Genomic DNA, 16,410 nt, shown 5'->3' with positions numbered 1-16,410 from the left:
AGTTGACACGGCTGAGTAAAAGCTCTTAGCCAATATTTGAAATTAGTACACTTCAGGCTTTGTTTCTTCTCACTCAAAACGTATCTCCATATTCCCAGGGGAAGGGGACAGTAAGCAAAGGGTTAGCATGTATGACTGGCAATTTTGCCGATTTGAAGGTTCTAACTGCCCAGGGCAGCTTGCCCATCAGCCTTGCTAGGACTGCCCTGCTGGAAGCAGGGACCATAGACTTGCATGGGACTGGTGAGAGGCAGGCAGGCTTGCCCAGCCTTGTTGGCTGCTTAGCCTTTCAAGGCCGCGGGAATTGCTTTACAGAGGCCATTTAACAACATTTCAAAATTAGCACCTAGAATCCCTTAGTTAATTGATAAGGTGGGTTTTGGACCTGAAGTGTTGGGGTTCATGACCTGACTCTGTCCCCTGCCAGCCGTGTGGCTTCTGGCAGGTAATTTCTCCCTGCCTCGGTTTCCTCATCTGTGCTCAGGACAGGGTCTGGCACCTGGTAAGTGCTCAACAAATGTTAGCTGCTGTTCTTGGTTTCTCTTCTGGATCTCTCTGATAAGCAGCAAAAGCACTATCCTAACCCTATTGTAGGGAAGAGGTTTTATGTTGCCTAAAATAGCTTCATTGAAGAAAAAGGCCCAGAACTGGGGCACCATTTTGTAAGCTGGTTATAGAAATTGCACTTCAAGGCCAGCCACAGTGGCTCATGCCTGTAATCCCAGCACTTTGAGAGGCCATGGCAGACTGATCACTTGAGGCCAGGAGCTTGAGACCAGCCTGGTCAACGTGGCTCTACTAAAAATACAAATTTAGCTGGGGTGGGGGATAGAGGGGAATGGAGAGCATGGGGAGGATGGGGGGTATAGGGGGGTTGGTGCATGTCTGTAATCCCAGTTGCTCAGGAGGCTGAGGCATGAGAATCGCTTGAAACCAGGAGGCAGAAGTTGCAGTGAGCTGAGATCTCACCACTGCACTCCAGCCTGGGAGACAGAGCGAGACTGTCTCACAAAAAATAATAATAATAAAAAAAGACATTGCACTTCAATACCATTTATTACATAGTATATTCAAAGGAGAGGGTTTCTTTCTGTAAATAATTTGAGGTGTGTTCCCCTGGTGGTCTTCCTCCCCCATTTCCCCGTAGGCTCTATCTTGACTCCTTTCCGCTGCTTACAACTGGGAAGGACAAATTCTTGCTTCACCAAACAAAGCAAGTATAAGGCTAATATTATCCCTGATGCCAAATGGACAAATCTGACAAAATAGGAACTAAATCATAGACAAATTCTTAGGTTTAAGATAATCTCTTCTTTTGACGTATTCAGAATAACCCCAAAATAAGGCTCATTTTTGCCCAGGTTCAGAAGGCCACAGACCAACTGTGATCCCTGGAACACAGTAGTCCGAGTGTGCTGAGAGTCTGATGTGACCTGGCTACCTTATAAGATATAGCTAGCCTGTCCCTCCACAAGACAGCAAACAAGGCATAATATGGTATTTTATTTCTCTGGGGCCATGGACTCCATTTTCAAACTCTTAAAAGATTGAGCAATATTGGAATGTTTAAAGAAATGAATAAAAATCCCTAGCAAAATTTCTTTGTCTTTAACAAAAATTCAAATCGTATTCAGAAAAAATGAAAAGTAAACATAATATCCAATATTGGATGACACAGGTAAACAGCATACATTGCGGAAGAAGAATTTGTGTGTAAAAAACATAATGATCATGCCTGTTTCCCCAGGAATTATGAGACTCTAACTCAGGGATCTGCAAATTATGGTCCTTGGACCAAATCCAACCTGTGGACTATTTTTGCGTGGCCAGTCAGCAAGGTAAGAATGGTCTTTACATTTTCAAAAGGTTATTGAAAGAGGAAAGAGAGGAGGAGGAAGGGGAGGAGGGAGGGAGAGGGGTAAGAGAAACTCCTGTGTGTTCAATGCAGATGTTGAATAAACTGCACATTTGAAACTTGTTGATATTCTGCCTTAAATGGAAAGAACTTCGCTTAAAGGAAGAGGCCCTTATAGCTCCTGATACCTGTGCTCTTGCTTTTAGGACACTTATAGCAGGGAGGTGACACCAGGGTCATACCGTCTAGCCCAGGATACTATTTTCTCCCCTCTTGAGGAAGCTTCTCCATTTCCTGGAAGCCTGCAGCACCCCTTCTTCCACATTCTGCAGAGCGTGGTATGGATACGAGGCATTCTTATGCTCTTTAATTGATTTATATGTCTTTCTGAAATCAAGTACTATAAGGTATTGATACGGTGGGAGGGGGGTCAGGGAAGTGCTGGGTAGAAAAGGGCAGGGTTACTGGCGAGGGCTCCACCCTCAGGCCTGTGCCCATGGACCTAAGTGAGAACAGGCACTCCTGTTTTTTTGTGCCCAAATGTTTCATTTTCCAAGACCACTCTGGCCTGCCACACCCCATTCCTGTGCCCATATAAACCTGCAACCTTAGTGGGCACACATACAAGTGGTTGAACGTCCAGAGAAGCAGAGGAACACACCAGCAGACACCAGCAGACCAGCAATGTTGGAACCGTGGCAGAGAAACAGAGAAGGGGAGTTGGCCAGGGGCAGTCAGAGGAAAGTCCAGCTGCTGGGTGGCCTGACTCCAGGGGAAGACCACCTTCCCACTCCATCCCCACTTCCCACTCCCCACCCATCTCACTGACAGCCACATCCACCACTGAATAAAACCTAGCACTCATCCTTCAAGCCCATGTGTGATCCAATTTTTCCAGTATACTGGGCAAGAACTTGGGATACAGAAAGCTGTCACACTGGCCGTCTGCCCTCTTGATAAGGCAGAGTGTCTAATTGAGCTGATTAACACAGGCTGTCTGCAGACAGCAAAGCTGAAAGAGCACACTGTAACACACACCCACTTGGGCTTTGGAAGTTGCAGACACCCACTCCTAGACGCTGCTGTGGGGCTGGAGCCCGAAAGTGCTCCCCATGGGCTCTGTACCTGCCCGTCTGCACGCTCCCTCTAAGGGTTTGAGCAGCAGGGTGGTTGAAGGAGTGAGCCACACCCCTGTCAAACGTCCTCTGAGGGTGGTAAGGGAACTCTCCCATTTCAGCATCTTCCATAGATCTCATTGCATGTGACTTTTGTGGTTATTTCTGTATAAGTCTGGCTTCAGAGTCTTGGGCAGGAATATAATCAGGGATATATTATGTTGCGTTGAAAAACATCAGACATAGCTTTCATTGTTTGCCCCACTGCTTGTTGTTTTAGTGTTTCCAATGTAGAAGAACTTGAGAGGAATTTCCAAACCCAGGCCCAATGCCTAGCGATTTCTTTGGGATGAAGCACAGTACAGCTAAGATAAAAATCAGATCTATCCCCTCTGTTGCTGTAAACCCCACAGTGGTCTCTGTTGCCCATGGGATAATGTCCACGCTTCTTGTTGTGGAACCAGATATATATATATATATCTGGTATAAATAAAACCAGATATATATATATATCTGGTATAAATGAAACCAGATATATACACACACACACATATATGGTATAAATTAAATTAAATTAAATTAAAAAAAATATATATTTTAACTTAATTTAAAGTTCCAGGATACATGTGCAAGACATGCAAGTTGGTTACATAGGTAAACGTGTGCCATGGTGGTTTGCTGCACCTGTCAACCCATCACCTAGGTATTAAGCCCCACATGCATTAGCTATTTATCCTGATGCTCTCCCTCCCCACCCCCACTCAGCGGCCCCAGTGGGTGTTGTTCTCCTCCCTGTGTCCATGTGTTCTCATTAAGAACTAGGTCTTTTCATGCTTTCTCCTTCCTTTCTGATCCCAGTACCCCACATCCAGCTGTGTCCCTAACATAGGATGTGTTTTCTTCTTTCTGCATTTTTGTATGTTTGAGCTTGTACATCACCTCCTCAGAGAGCTGTTCCTTGATCACCCCAGTTCAGTAGCAATCTGTCTCCCCACTGTCACTGTCTTGCCCATAACCCTGTTTTATTTTCTTTATAACACTTACTTTATTTGAAATTATTCCATTGGTTTGTTTTGTTGCTTACCTATTTGTTCATGTATTCATGCATTTATTGCATTTGTCTTCTCCCTCTCTATAATGTGTACTTTTTGAGGGCAGAAACTCCATATCTGCAGTAGCTAGAACCCTGCTTAGTAAAGAGCCTGGCATGCAGTAGGGTCCCAAAAGGTCCTGATATGGTTTGCTGTGTCCCCACCCAAATCTCAACTTGAATTGTTTCTCCTAGAATTCCCACATGTTGTGGGAGGGTCCAGGGGGAGGTAATTGAATCATGGGACTGGTCTTTCCTGTGCTGTTCTCATGATAGTGAATAAGTCTCATGAGATCTGATGGGTTTATCAGAGGTTTCTGCTTTTGCTTCTTCCTCATTTTTCTCTTGCTGCCACCATGTAAGAAGTGCCCTTCACCTCCCGCCATGATTCTGAGGCCTCCCCAGCCATGTGGAACTCTAAGTCCAATTAAACCTCTTTTCTTCCCACTCTCAGGTATGTCTTTATCAGCAGCATGCAAATGGACTAATACAGGTCCCTTTTCTACCTGCCTGAGGATACCTTTTCATCTTTAGTACCCAGCATCACTCTCTCAACCTTCCCAGGTAAAGGAGGGTGCTGCTTCTTTTTTTGTTCTGCTAACTTAGTTCTTAAGTAGCTGTTGTGTCAGTGTATGTATCTAATCCCCCACTAAACTCTGAGGCACCCCAGAAGGCAGGAACTGGTCTCTCGGTACCCATAGCTCACAGTAGGGCATGTCCTAGGGGCAGATTTTTATTGCATGAAAGAGCAAATGAATAAATCCATAGTAGTTTTCCAATTAATACTTGTTGTATTAATATGTTGAGTTGAATTGACTCTACAATTTCTAGATTCTTTTTTCCCAAAAACAAACAAAAACCTCTCAAGTATATTTCTATTGCTATATCTATTATTCTAATATAAATTTTTTCTGACGTTTAAAAACATGTCACTTTATGGAGAAGGCTAGCTTGGTTTATATTTGGTTTTTGCTTTTTCTCTCCTTTCTCTCTCTTTCTTAATTTGGTAGACAAGCAAAAAAATTTAGAAATTGGCTGGGTGTGGTGGCTCATGCCTGTAATCCCAGCACTTTGGGAGGCCAAGGTGGGCGGATCACGAGGTCAGGAGTTCAAGACCAGCCTAGCCAACATGGTGGAACCCCGTCTCTACTAAAAATACAAAAATTAGCCAGACGTGGTGGCGTGCGCCTGTAATCCTAGCTACTCAGGAGGCTGAGGCAGGGGAATTGCTTGAACCTGGGAGGCAGAGGTTGCAGTGAGCTGAGGTTATGCCACTGCACTCCAGCCTGGGCAACAGAGCAAGACTCTGTCTCGGAAAAAAATAAAAATATAAAAAAATCTAGAAATCATGCGAAGGTCTTATACTTCTGGCCATTACATCAATGTGCCCACTTCTTCCCCTCATGTTAGAGATATTTACAGTGCCACAGCACAATGGAGTTCTTGAAACAGCTTCCAAGGATCCCTTTCATAATTCCAGTGGATGAGATTGTATTTAGGCCAGACACCTCACACACAAAGAACTAGGAGTTAATTAAACCAGGGCTGTCTCATGGTTGACATTTTTCAAATGTTTGAGTTTAAGATCCAGGAAAGATGGAAAAATTGTTCTTTTATTTAGTCCTTCATCCGTTTGTCTGTTCATACATCCCTTATTTAGTAATACCTTAAGTACAGAAAGGACCTGGGTGAATTACGCTAATGGAAGAAATGAATGAGTTTGTAATAGAGCAGCAACCTTGGGATGGGAGAGGTCTGCAGGGGGCTCAATTTCAAGCCTAAACTGGCCCTAGGAAACGACCACTAGAGCAGTGTTTTCTCACTTGCCTGCCAGCTGGTGAGGCAGCCAAATCACTGGTCGGCAGCTTGGTATTTGGCAGTCTCTTGAAGTGACGCCTGGAGAATATGGTGGATAATTGACTTAGGTGAAAACCTTTTAGGTAAAAATAAGGCATGTCAATTTAATGAGACCAGCTTTGTGTGTATGATTTATAAAGTGAATTTGAAGGTAATTTTAAAAGATTAGTTTCAGAAGAATCGGTAGAAAAAATATCTCAAACACCAGGATATACTTGACATGTAAACTCAAACCTAAATAGTAGTATTATCCAGGGTTCTTGATAGCAAGCAATGGCTCTAATATAAAAAGGAAAGAAAGAGAGAAAGGAAGGGAGAAAGAGAAAGGAGAGGGAAGAAGACCTGAAACGACATTAGCAAGCACATCACGTTGATGAGGAGTCAAGAAAACCAGACTGGGAAAAGGGCAGGGCCCAGGGCAGCTCTAGAGAGCTCAGCTGCAGGTCGGCAGCCGAAGTCACTCTGCAGAAGCAGTGTAGCTAGGAAGCTGCAGCCAGCACAGATGCCATACCACGTAATGTAGCTTCTGCTACCCCTGAACTGTAGCTCCCAAAGCACCACAAGATTTGATCTGAGATCACCCATGGTGTCTAGTGTCCTGAGGTCAGTGAGCTTAAATCGGAATGACTCTGGTATGGTGTCATGCCCAGCCCTGGCCGTCCAGGGTAGATGAAGGCACTCCTCCATGTCTGTGGAGGGAGGCAGATGCCCAGAAGTACCCCACTGCCAAGTGCCTGCCCCACACCCCACAGTTCAGAGTAGGAGTCACCCTCAAGAAAATGAGAGTGCTTTGGGGAAGGGAGATGGATCCTGGGAATGAAAACAGAATGAAAAGAATCCAGGGAAATGCCCCAGACTGCCTCAAAAAACTGAATAGAAGGAAAAAAATCCTAAACCTTTATGTATTAGTCCATTTTCATGCTGCTGATAAAGACATACCCGAGACTGGGTAATTTACACAGAAAAAGAGGTTTAATGGACTCAAGGTTCCATGTGGCTGGGGAGGCCTCACAATCATGGTGGCAGGTGAAGGGGACGTCTCACATGGTGGCAGACAAGAGAGAATGAGAGCCAAGTGAAAGGGGAAACCCCTTATAAAACCATCAGATCTCATGAGACTTATTCCCTACCATGAGAACAGTATGGGAGAAACCACCCCCATGATTCCATCACCACCCACCGGGTGCCTCCCACCACACATGGGAATTATGGGAGCTACAATTCAAGATGAGATGGGGTGGGTGCATTAATTTTAGAAAAATGAGTACAGGGACTAATGATTGTTACAATCTACAGACATAGACTAGTCTGTAACTGAAAGGGCTTTCAGTATGCATCTCATAACCCCATGCCTCTGTTTTAAGGGAGAAAGGGGCCCAGTGAGTGACTTTGCCACTGGAAAGCAAATTGTAGAGTTGGAACTGGAACCCGCACCTCCAGATTCCCAGTTCAGCATTGGAACTGGACTAGGATTTCTTATTTAACATCCTGTGTAAGGTTGTGCACTTGGATCTGGGTTAGAATCCCAGCTCAGGCACTTACTCTCTGTGGGAACTTGGGTTTTTCCCAACTTCACAGTTTTCTCATCAGTGAAACTGGAAAAAAAATTACCTCCTCCTTTCTTTTTAAGTTTGTTGTGGGGATGTGGGAATTAAATAAATTAAGTAAAGCATGTCAGAGCTTGGTTCAATGCCTGACAATTAGAGAATTTTCGACACATGTCAGCCAGATCCAGTGATGAGGACTTGATTGAGTGGAATTGAGCTGATGCAGTGATAGCAGACATTCTTCTGAAGCATACACTCTGCAGTCACAGAAAAAACTGGTTCAGGAAAGTGGTGAGTTGGTTGATGACAAACGTGTTGAGGAACTTTGCCAAAGAAACATCTGAGTAAAGGCCAAATTCCTGGCTCATGATGTTTTTAAAATTGATTTTTGTGTGTTTTTAGATTGGCCAAGAAGATGCTCAAAATGGAGGAATGGAAGTTTGAACATGAGGAGGAGGGCAAGACAGAGATGTGGGTGTGTCTTTTGGGAACTTCAAAGTCCTAGGTGTCCTTAGAGGTACTGAGGGTCCTGCACAGGGCTCCTCTATGAACACGTGACCTACAGTAAGAGGTTGGAGCTTCAGGCCAAGCAGGGCTAACCTCACGCAACAGTGAGAAACAAGTTATTCATCTTTGGGGTCCTTCAATGGCCTCTGAGCATTCCTGCTTGGATCCTACCTCCCCTAGCCTCTCCTTGGGGCCTCCACATGTTTGGTGCTCCAAAAGAGATACCCCTGGCACCAACCCATTTCTGTCCAGTTGGCAAGTCCATGCAAACATCTCAATTATCTAATCAGAACTTGCCTCTTCAGGCCCTGCCCCTAGCCCAGATAGAACACGCCAAGGATAGGAGGAAGAGGGCCACGTTCCCACAGTCACAATATTTGCTTTGAACTAAGATTGGACTTCCTTCCTTTTTTATTGGCCTCTGTTCAACCATCCTTTCCATTCTCCCTCTTCTCTTTTGTTGTGCTGTTTCTACATTTGGGATTCTGGTTTTCCACCTCTGCTCTCTGGCCTCCAACGCCAGACTCCCTGCTTGCCTTCTTTTCTCAGTTCCATGTTGCTCAAGCATTTTTGCCTGAAATTTGACCCCTTAGACTTGGCCTCAGATTACACTTTTCTGAACTGCCACTCCTGGCAGCTCTGAAGGTGGGGACTGGATCCTGTTACATGCACTTCCCTTCAGAGAGGGCAAGTGGGCCAATGGCTATTTCTGCTAAACACTTGGGGCTTGAAATACAAAGCTTTTATACTGACCGGGAGTGGTGGCTCATGCCTATAATCCCAGCACTTTGGGAGGCTGAGGCAGGCAGATTACTTGAGGTCAAGAGTTCAAGACTAGCCTGGCCAACATGGTGAAACCCTGTCTCTACTAAAAATACAAAAAATTAGCTGAACATGGTGATGGGCACCTGTAATCCCAGATACTTGGGAGGCTGAGGCAGGAGAATCACTTGAACCCAGGAGGTGGAGATTGCAGTGAGCCAAGATCATGCTACTGCACTCCAGCCTGGATGACAGAGACCCTGTCTTAAAAAAAAAAAAAAAACCCACAAAGCTTTTACACCACTATTTTCCAAGATGTGAAATGTCCAAGTCATCTCAGGAGATATTTAAGAAAATAAGGGTCCTATGAAAATACCTGAGAAACATTCAGCAAATTTGCATATTCTTCTTTCTCATGGAGAATCACAGCACATCTTTAGCCCATTGCAGATTCTGGAAACTCCTATTGTAAAGAGACCTTTGAACTTGGCATTTCATAATTGTATTTGAGTGCCAGAAATATTTTTCCAGCAAGTACTTATTAAACAGCTCACAGAACTACTGATTCCTGGAGATGGCTGCCTTCATTCACTTAATGGTGGTATCCAATGTGGGAGAGTATAGGCATCCTGGTAGGTGCTTGTCTATAGAGTTTTTCAACTTAGTCCTCGCAACGGACCTGCGAAGTAGATTGTATTACCCCTACTTTATTGTATTGTAGATTGTATTACTCCTACTTTAAAGAGGAGGCTGGGACTCAGTGAGGTGAAGCTTTGCAAAGCCCACACTGCTGGTAGCTGGGAGGGACTGGATTCAAGCCCAAGACTGCCAACCCTTGAGCCTGCTCACATCTTTTTGGGCCCCACTGGCAGCCAGGGGTGAAGAATAGGCCATCTTATATTGAATCTGCTGGTGACAGCTGTCAGAGTGGCAGAACAGGGCAATGTCACTTCTCTGGGCAACTCTCTGGTGGCAACCAAGGAAATCTACTATATGTTGTTGTAGGGGTGCCTGGCAAGTCCAGCCTACAGAATCGACTTCTGGGGCTGGATTATCCTTTCAACTTACTGACCCACCTGCAGTCCACCTTTAGGATCTGCTGGATGTATCTTCAAACTATTTTTTAAAAATCTGACTATTTCTGGCTGGGCCCAGTGGCTCAAGCCTGTAATTCCAGCACTTTGGGAAACTGAGGCGGGTGGATCACCTGAGGTCAGGAGTTTGAGACCAGCCTGACCAATATGGTGAAATCCTGTCTCTACTAAAAATATAAAAATTAGCCAGACATAGTGGTGGGCACCTGTAGTCCCAGCTACTCAGGACGCTGAGACAGGAGAATTGCTTGAACCCAGGAAGCAGAGGTTGCAGTGAGCCAAGATCGTGCCATTGCACTCCTGCCTGAGTGACAGAGCAAGACTCCATCTCAAAAAAAAAAAAAAAAAAAATCAAAAACTGACATTTCCGTCACCTCTGCCTTCGCTACTCTAGTCTAAGCCACCAACATTTATTGCCAAAATATTGCCTTTGTAATAATAAAGGTCCCTTAGCTCGTCACTTCCATTCTTGACTATGACCTATCCTGTTGTTAAAAAGGTGATCTTTTTCAAACAATAATCACATCATGCCTCTTCCTTTCTCAAAAATCTCCAAAAGCTTCCCATCACACCTTAACTCACATTCCAATTCTTTACCATTCCCTATGTTAATGTAGCTCCTGCCACCCTCTCTAGCCTCAAGTTGTTCTCCCCTGTGTCTGTCTTGCTCTAGCTTCATTGGTTTCCGTCAATAACTTGTGTGTGAGCCCAGCCAAGATCAGCCAAGATCAGCAGAGCCACCCAGCCAAGATCAGCAGAGCCACCCAGCCAAGCTCCCTAAACGTGTGGGCAGTACGAGCTCAGTGTTGTACCTCACAGAGGCTTCTGGATGGCTTGTTACAGACACCATTTGGCAATAAAGAGCTAATGATTGGCCAGGCTTGCTGGTTCACGCCTATAATCCTAGCACTTTGGGAGGCTGAGGTGGGAAGATTTCTTGAGCCCAGGAGTTTGAGACCAGGCTGGGCAACATAGCAAGATCCCATTTCTAAAAATTAAAAGAAAAAGAGCCAATGGTTGACTTCCTTGTTTGACTCCATTTTATGCTTGAATGCCTCCCACTGAAAGTGACTGTTCCTGACTGTTTCATCATTTTCTATTTCTTTAGTTTTAAACTTTTAAATAAAATGCACTGTATTTTATTTTATGTTCTTTATCTTTCTTTACTTTCTTGCTTTGCTTTAGTTGCTTTTGGCAGTTATCACTACCTAAAGCTATATTATATAATTATTGTTCCTTTTTTGTCAATCTCTTTCAATAAGCTCTTCTAGGGCAGGGATCTTGTCTTATTCATTACTGTCTCCTTAGGGTCTGTAACAGTGCTTATGCAGAGTAGGTGCTCAGGAAATATTTGTTGAATAAAACGCTGACATTAAATTCTTTTTATCTTCAGGAGGCCTTCCCTGATTCCTGCTGATATGGTTTGGCTCTGTCCCCATCCAAGTCTCACCTTGCATTGTAGCTCCCCTGATCTCCACATGTCATGGGAGGGACCTGGTGGGAGGTAATAGAATCTTGGGGGCGGGTCTTTCCTGTGCTGTTCTCATGATAGTGAATAAGTCTCAGGAGACCTGATGGTTTTATAAAGGGCAGTTCCCCTGCACAGGCTCTCTTGTCTGCTGCCATGATGTGATTGAGGATGTGATTTTGCTCCTCATTTGCCTTCTGCCATGATTGTGAGACGTCCCCAGCCATGTGGAACTGTGAGTCCATTAAACCTCTTTCCTTTATAAATTACCCAGTCTTTGATATGTCTTAATTAGCAGCGTGAGAACAGACTAATACACCTGCCTACCAGCACTTAATGGTTAGGTGCTTCCCTACTATTCTAGTGCTTTCCTATCTCAGCTCTTTAATATTGACTGCTTATTTATCTGTATTCTCCTCTAGACTATGATTTTCTTGAGATCAGGAGCTCTATGTTGATCATCATTGTATCCCTAGAGCTTGGCATAAAGGCCTGGTGCATGGCAATGGTCACTAAACATTTTCTGAAGGTATGAGTACGTAATCAGGATCTGGTGAGCCCATTCTGGGATGAATGACTATTACTATGTGCTAAAGGAGGAAGCAAATAGAGAGAAAGAGGCCCAAAAGGAGAATAAGATGTCCTTATGGGCATTGGTTTTATTTGTACAGGAGCTATTTTATGAACATTTTAAATTTTAGTTGGCTGAACTGTCTACCCACAGATGATTTAAAATTGTCCCTGGAGAGTGAGTGACGCAGAAAAATGGGAATGACTGGTATTGATGTGTGAATTACACCCTTCAAAGATACTCAGCAGCCTGTATGTCAGTTACATCAGGCTCCTCCTCTTAGTTACTGTATTTAGGGCACAGACTTGAATTCAGGAGGCTAAATATAGTGTCGAGAGCCCCAGGCAATTTATAGAAGACATGGCCAAAAATTTATCTCATATTTTCTAACAAGCTTTCATTTTGGCCTGTCCCTCTTGTACTGGCTTTTTTGATCTGCTTTTATCTGGGTGAACCAGGAACAAGGAACCTTTGATTAAAGATATCTTTACCTAAGGTTAAAAAACACCCTCACTTGTGACTCCCAGTGCAGAGGACATTTAAAGCAGAGTTTTGTTGTTGTTGTTGTTTTCAGCCTTCTCTCTATTTTCTTTCTTCTTTTCTTTCCTCTTCCTCTCTTCCTTCTCCTTCTTCTTGTTTAAATGGGCCTCATTAAACAAATGAAGGCCCATTTCTTGTTTAAATGAAGCCTCATTAGAAGAGTGGAAACAGCATCTGTGACAGTAATGAGATCACCAGACAGTGAACTTCTCGTCTGAGGTCGGTACTGAAGTCAGTCCCTATTCTAAAGGGCAAAGTAGTAAAAGCAAGACTGGGCTGCCTTTGAGGAGTTTAAAGCTTTTGTCCAACTTTGGGAGAAGGCTCAAACTCATGGTGTGAAGATGTAATCTGTGCCACTTTTTTTTTTTTTTTTTTTCCGAGACGGAGTTTCGCTCTTGTCGCCCAGGCGGGAGTACAATGATGCGATCGTGGCTCACTGCAACCTCTGCCTCCCATGTTCAAGAGATTCTCCTGCCTCAGCCTCCCGAGTAGCTGGGATTACAGGCATGTGCCACCATGCTCAGCTAAGTTTTTGTATTTTTAGTAGATACAGGGTTTCTCCATGTTGGTCAGGCTAGTCTCGAACTCCTGACCTCAGGTGATCCGACCTCCTCAGCCTCCCATAGTGCTGGGATTACAGGCCTAAGCCACTGTGCCCGGCCTGTGCCATTCCTATATAAAATACTCCTTGCCACTTAATTTTGTACTGTATTACGCCACTTGATGATTGTGTTACAATTTATCCGTCTACACTTACTTCTACTTGTCAATCACTCCCAGCAAAAAATCACTCCTTGAGGGCAGCTTCCTTGTCTCATGATCTTTTCTTTTTTTACTCAATGCCCCATATATAGTAGATGCTCATAAGATAGAATTATTGTTTGATTTAAACACACACACACACACACACACACACACACACACACATCACACAGTTACAAGTATATACTCTAAGTATTCCTCTAAGCCTTTTTCCAAAAGGACCTCAAGGTCCTTTTAGAAGACTTGTAAGATGCAGGGATGGTGACATTTGTCATATGCACATTTATTTTGCCTTGTGCAAAAGAAAGCCAGATGTTAGAAAATGCCTGTGGATTTTCATAAACTTACTCAGATGGTGAATCCAGTTGTAGCATCTGTTCCAGATACAGTACCTTTACTAATAAAAACCTTGTAGCCCCTGGAATTGGACATGAAGTGATTGACCCAGAAAATGCTATTTCCTCCACACCAATTTGCAAAGACTGCCAGAAGGAGTTTGTTTTTTCCTGACCGGGCAAAGAGTATACTTTCTTAGTGTATGCACAGGGCCACGTCAACTCTCTTACTGTCTGCCATATTGTATCTGCAGCGATTTTGATTATTTTGACATTCCAAAGAATAGCATGCTAGTCCACAGCATTGATGACATTGTGCTGACTGGATTGAGATGAACAGGGAATATCGCATACTTCAGATGCCTTAGGAAGACATATGTGAGCCAGAGGAGGGCAGAGAATTCCAATTCCTTATAACCATTACTGTATAGTTAGGATCCTGTCATAAAAACAGATATCAGTTATTTTAACAGAATTTAATATAAATAATTGGCTAAACAGAATAAAGGATTAAAAAAAAATTTTGGTTGAGGTGGGCGGATCACCTGAGGTCAGAGGAGTTCGAGACCAGCCTGGCCAACATGGTGAAACCCTGTCCCTACTAAAAATACAAAAATTAGCCGGGTGTGGTGGTGGGCGCCTGTAATCCCAGCTACTGGGGAGGCTGAGGCAGGAGAATTGCTTGAACCCAGGAAGCGGAGGTTGCAGTGAGCCAAGATCACGCCACTGCGCTCAAGCCTGAGCTGGAGACGTTGTCTCAAAAAGAAAAAAATTTTTTTTTTTGCAAAAATGAGGTCTTGCTATGTTGACCAGGCTGGTCTTGAACTCCTAGCCTCAAGCAATCCTCTCGTCTCACCTCTCAAATTGCTGGAACTACAGGCATGAGCCACCATGCCTGGCCCAGGATAGAGAACTTAAATAGCTAAAAGGGAATCCTGATGTATCGCAGAGGCATTGACAGCATAAAGCAGTTGTCACTTTTAGGACACAAAGGCAAGATGTTGGGATTATTGGAAACTAGAAACTTGGAGCAGGAACCTTCCAGGGGTGGCCTCGGCCTCTGAGGAGTTTCAGGACTAAGACGAGGGCCCTAAAGAATTGCCATTCAGACCTCTGAGAAGAGAAGAAGGAGAGAAAGCACAGTGGGAATTACGTTGGACAGATGGTGGAGCCAGAAAATGAAAGTTCATTCAAGGCGGTAGGAAGATCAGCTTATACACACTATGTTGCAAAGTTTAGTTGACTTGATTTATTTCAGGAATGGGATAAGGAAGTAAATACACAAGAGGAAAAGACATTCAAGAAAATTGAAGATATATTTCATGCAGATAACTCTCACTTTTCTTATTTTACTTTAAAACCACTGTTGACAGAGATGAAAAACCTACCGAAAACAAACAGCTAGTCCATGGAAATATGTTTGCTGGTTCCTGGAGTTGAGAGGCAGCAACACTTGGGCCCAAGATAACAGCGGGAAGTGCAGAGAAACTTCTGAGCCAGACTGAACTTAGTTCAAATCTTAGCTTTATCACAAGCTGTGATATTACTCAAGTTATTTAACTTCTCTGTACCTCAGTTTTTGTAATTGGGATTATTATTACTACCATCACAAGTTGAGTTCCACAGAACTAAAATCGAAGTGCCATCATGCCTCCAACACTTACCCCATGCTTCATTTGGGGATTTACTGCACTCAAATTATAATCCCCTGTATTATAATAACCAAGAACAATCTGTCTATTTCTGATCCACAATAATTATTTATAACACCGCCTTTTTTTCCCCCAATAGATGCCTGGAGTTTGAATCTGTTTAGCATGAACTCCTAGAAATCCTTCACTTTCTTGGTGTACACCCAAATTTGGGAGACTCCAGGTTGAATATCAGAAAGACTTAAAAGGCTATCAGACAAACGTTTGATTGAAATTTTCCCCAGGATTAAAACAGGCAGAGTCTCAGTATGAGTGATAATAATAACAGTACAGGGATGTCCCCTTAAAGACAAGGGGGAAAGACAAGGAGATTTGAAATAGATGAAAATGTGGAATTCAGAAGATGTAGGTTCATATAAACTTTTTTTTTGAGATGGAGTCTCGCTCTGTCACCCAGCCTAGAGTGCAGTGGCACGATCTTGGCTCACTGCAACCTCCGCCTCCCAGGTTCAAGGAATTCTCCTGCCTCAGTCTCCCGAGTAGCTGGGACTACAGGCGCCTGCCACCACGCCCGGCTAATTTTTTATTTGTAGTAGAGACAGGGTTTCACCATCTTGGCCAGGCTGGTCTCGAACTCCTGACCTTGTGATCCACCCGCCTCGGCCTCCCAAAGTGCTGGGATTACAGGCGTGAGCCACCGTGCCCGGCCGGTTCATATAAACTTTAGAAAGGGAGTCAGAGAATAAGAATTTATCAGCTTACTCTAAGCATTTCCCAAAGGACTGGGATTCCAATTCCAAGTGAGCAAAGTTTTATCCTTCTAGAGAAGGAAAGGGCCATTCATTTGCTTTCCGTAGCTTATTGGAAAATATCTCTGTGTAACTCGTATCCAGCAGTCATCAGGCATCTTCTCATTCTGATTTGCTTTCCTTAGCCGACTTGCATGCTAGAAGGAAGTGCCCTCTGCTGGTGTAAGAGTTCATAGGCCAAGTCCTTCTCGCATTCTAATTTGGTACCTTATAATTGGTTTCCTGTTACTGAACAGTCCTGTGTGAGTTTGGGTGATAATATTACACTGAGGCCTGAATTGGGGCAGGACCAGCATCAAACTAATTAGGGCCAGCATTCCACATCAATAGCATATATGTGGCTATGTTTGGGGGTTCCAAAAGTCCTTGTAATCTCAAATTATCTTTGCTGCTCATCTGCTATAACGTCTGAAATGCTACCATTAAATTTATCCCATTAGACTATA

The 16,410-nt window shown here is 43.8% G+C and overlaps 1 protein-coding gene across 2 annotated transcripts in view; it reads left to right on the top strand.

The window, feature by feature from the left end:
* Positions 1–16,410, top strand: part of AP1S3 (adaptor related protein complex 1 subunit sigma 3) — a 167,942-nt gene that overhangs the window by 92,860 nt on the left and 58,672 nt on the right. For both annotated transcript variants that reach the window (XR_001716071.4, XR_010149902.1), the window contains exons 5-6: positions 1,748–1,838; positions 2,062–2,193. The gene's annotated coding sequence lies outside the window, so the exon portion shown is untranslated. The remainder of the gene's footprint in view (positions 1–1,747; positions 1,839–2,061; positions 2,194–16,410) is intronic.

The sequence above is a fragment of the Pan troglodytes genome, chromosome 13 (genome assembly GCF_028858775.2).
Source record: "Pan troglodytes isolate AG18354 chromosome 13, NHGRI_mPanTro3-v2.0_pri, whole genome shotgun sequence".
NCBI lineage: Eukaryota > Metazoa > Chordata > Mammalia > Primates > Hominidae > Pan > Pan troglodytes.
Note: the sequence above shows the minus strand (reverse complement) of the source record. Positions and strands in the feature narration are given on the sequence as shown.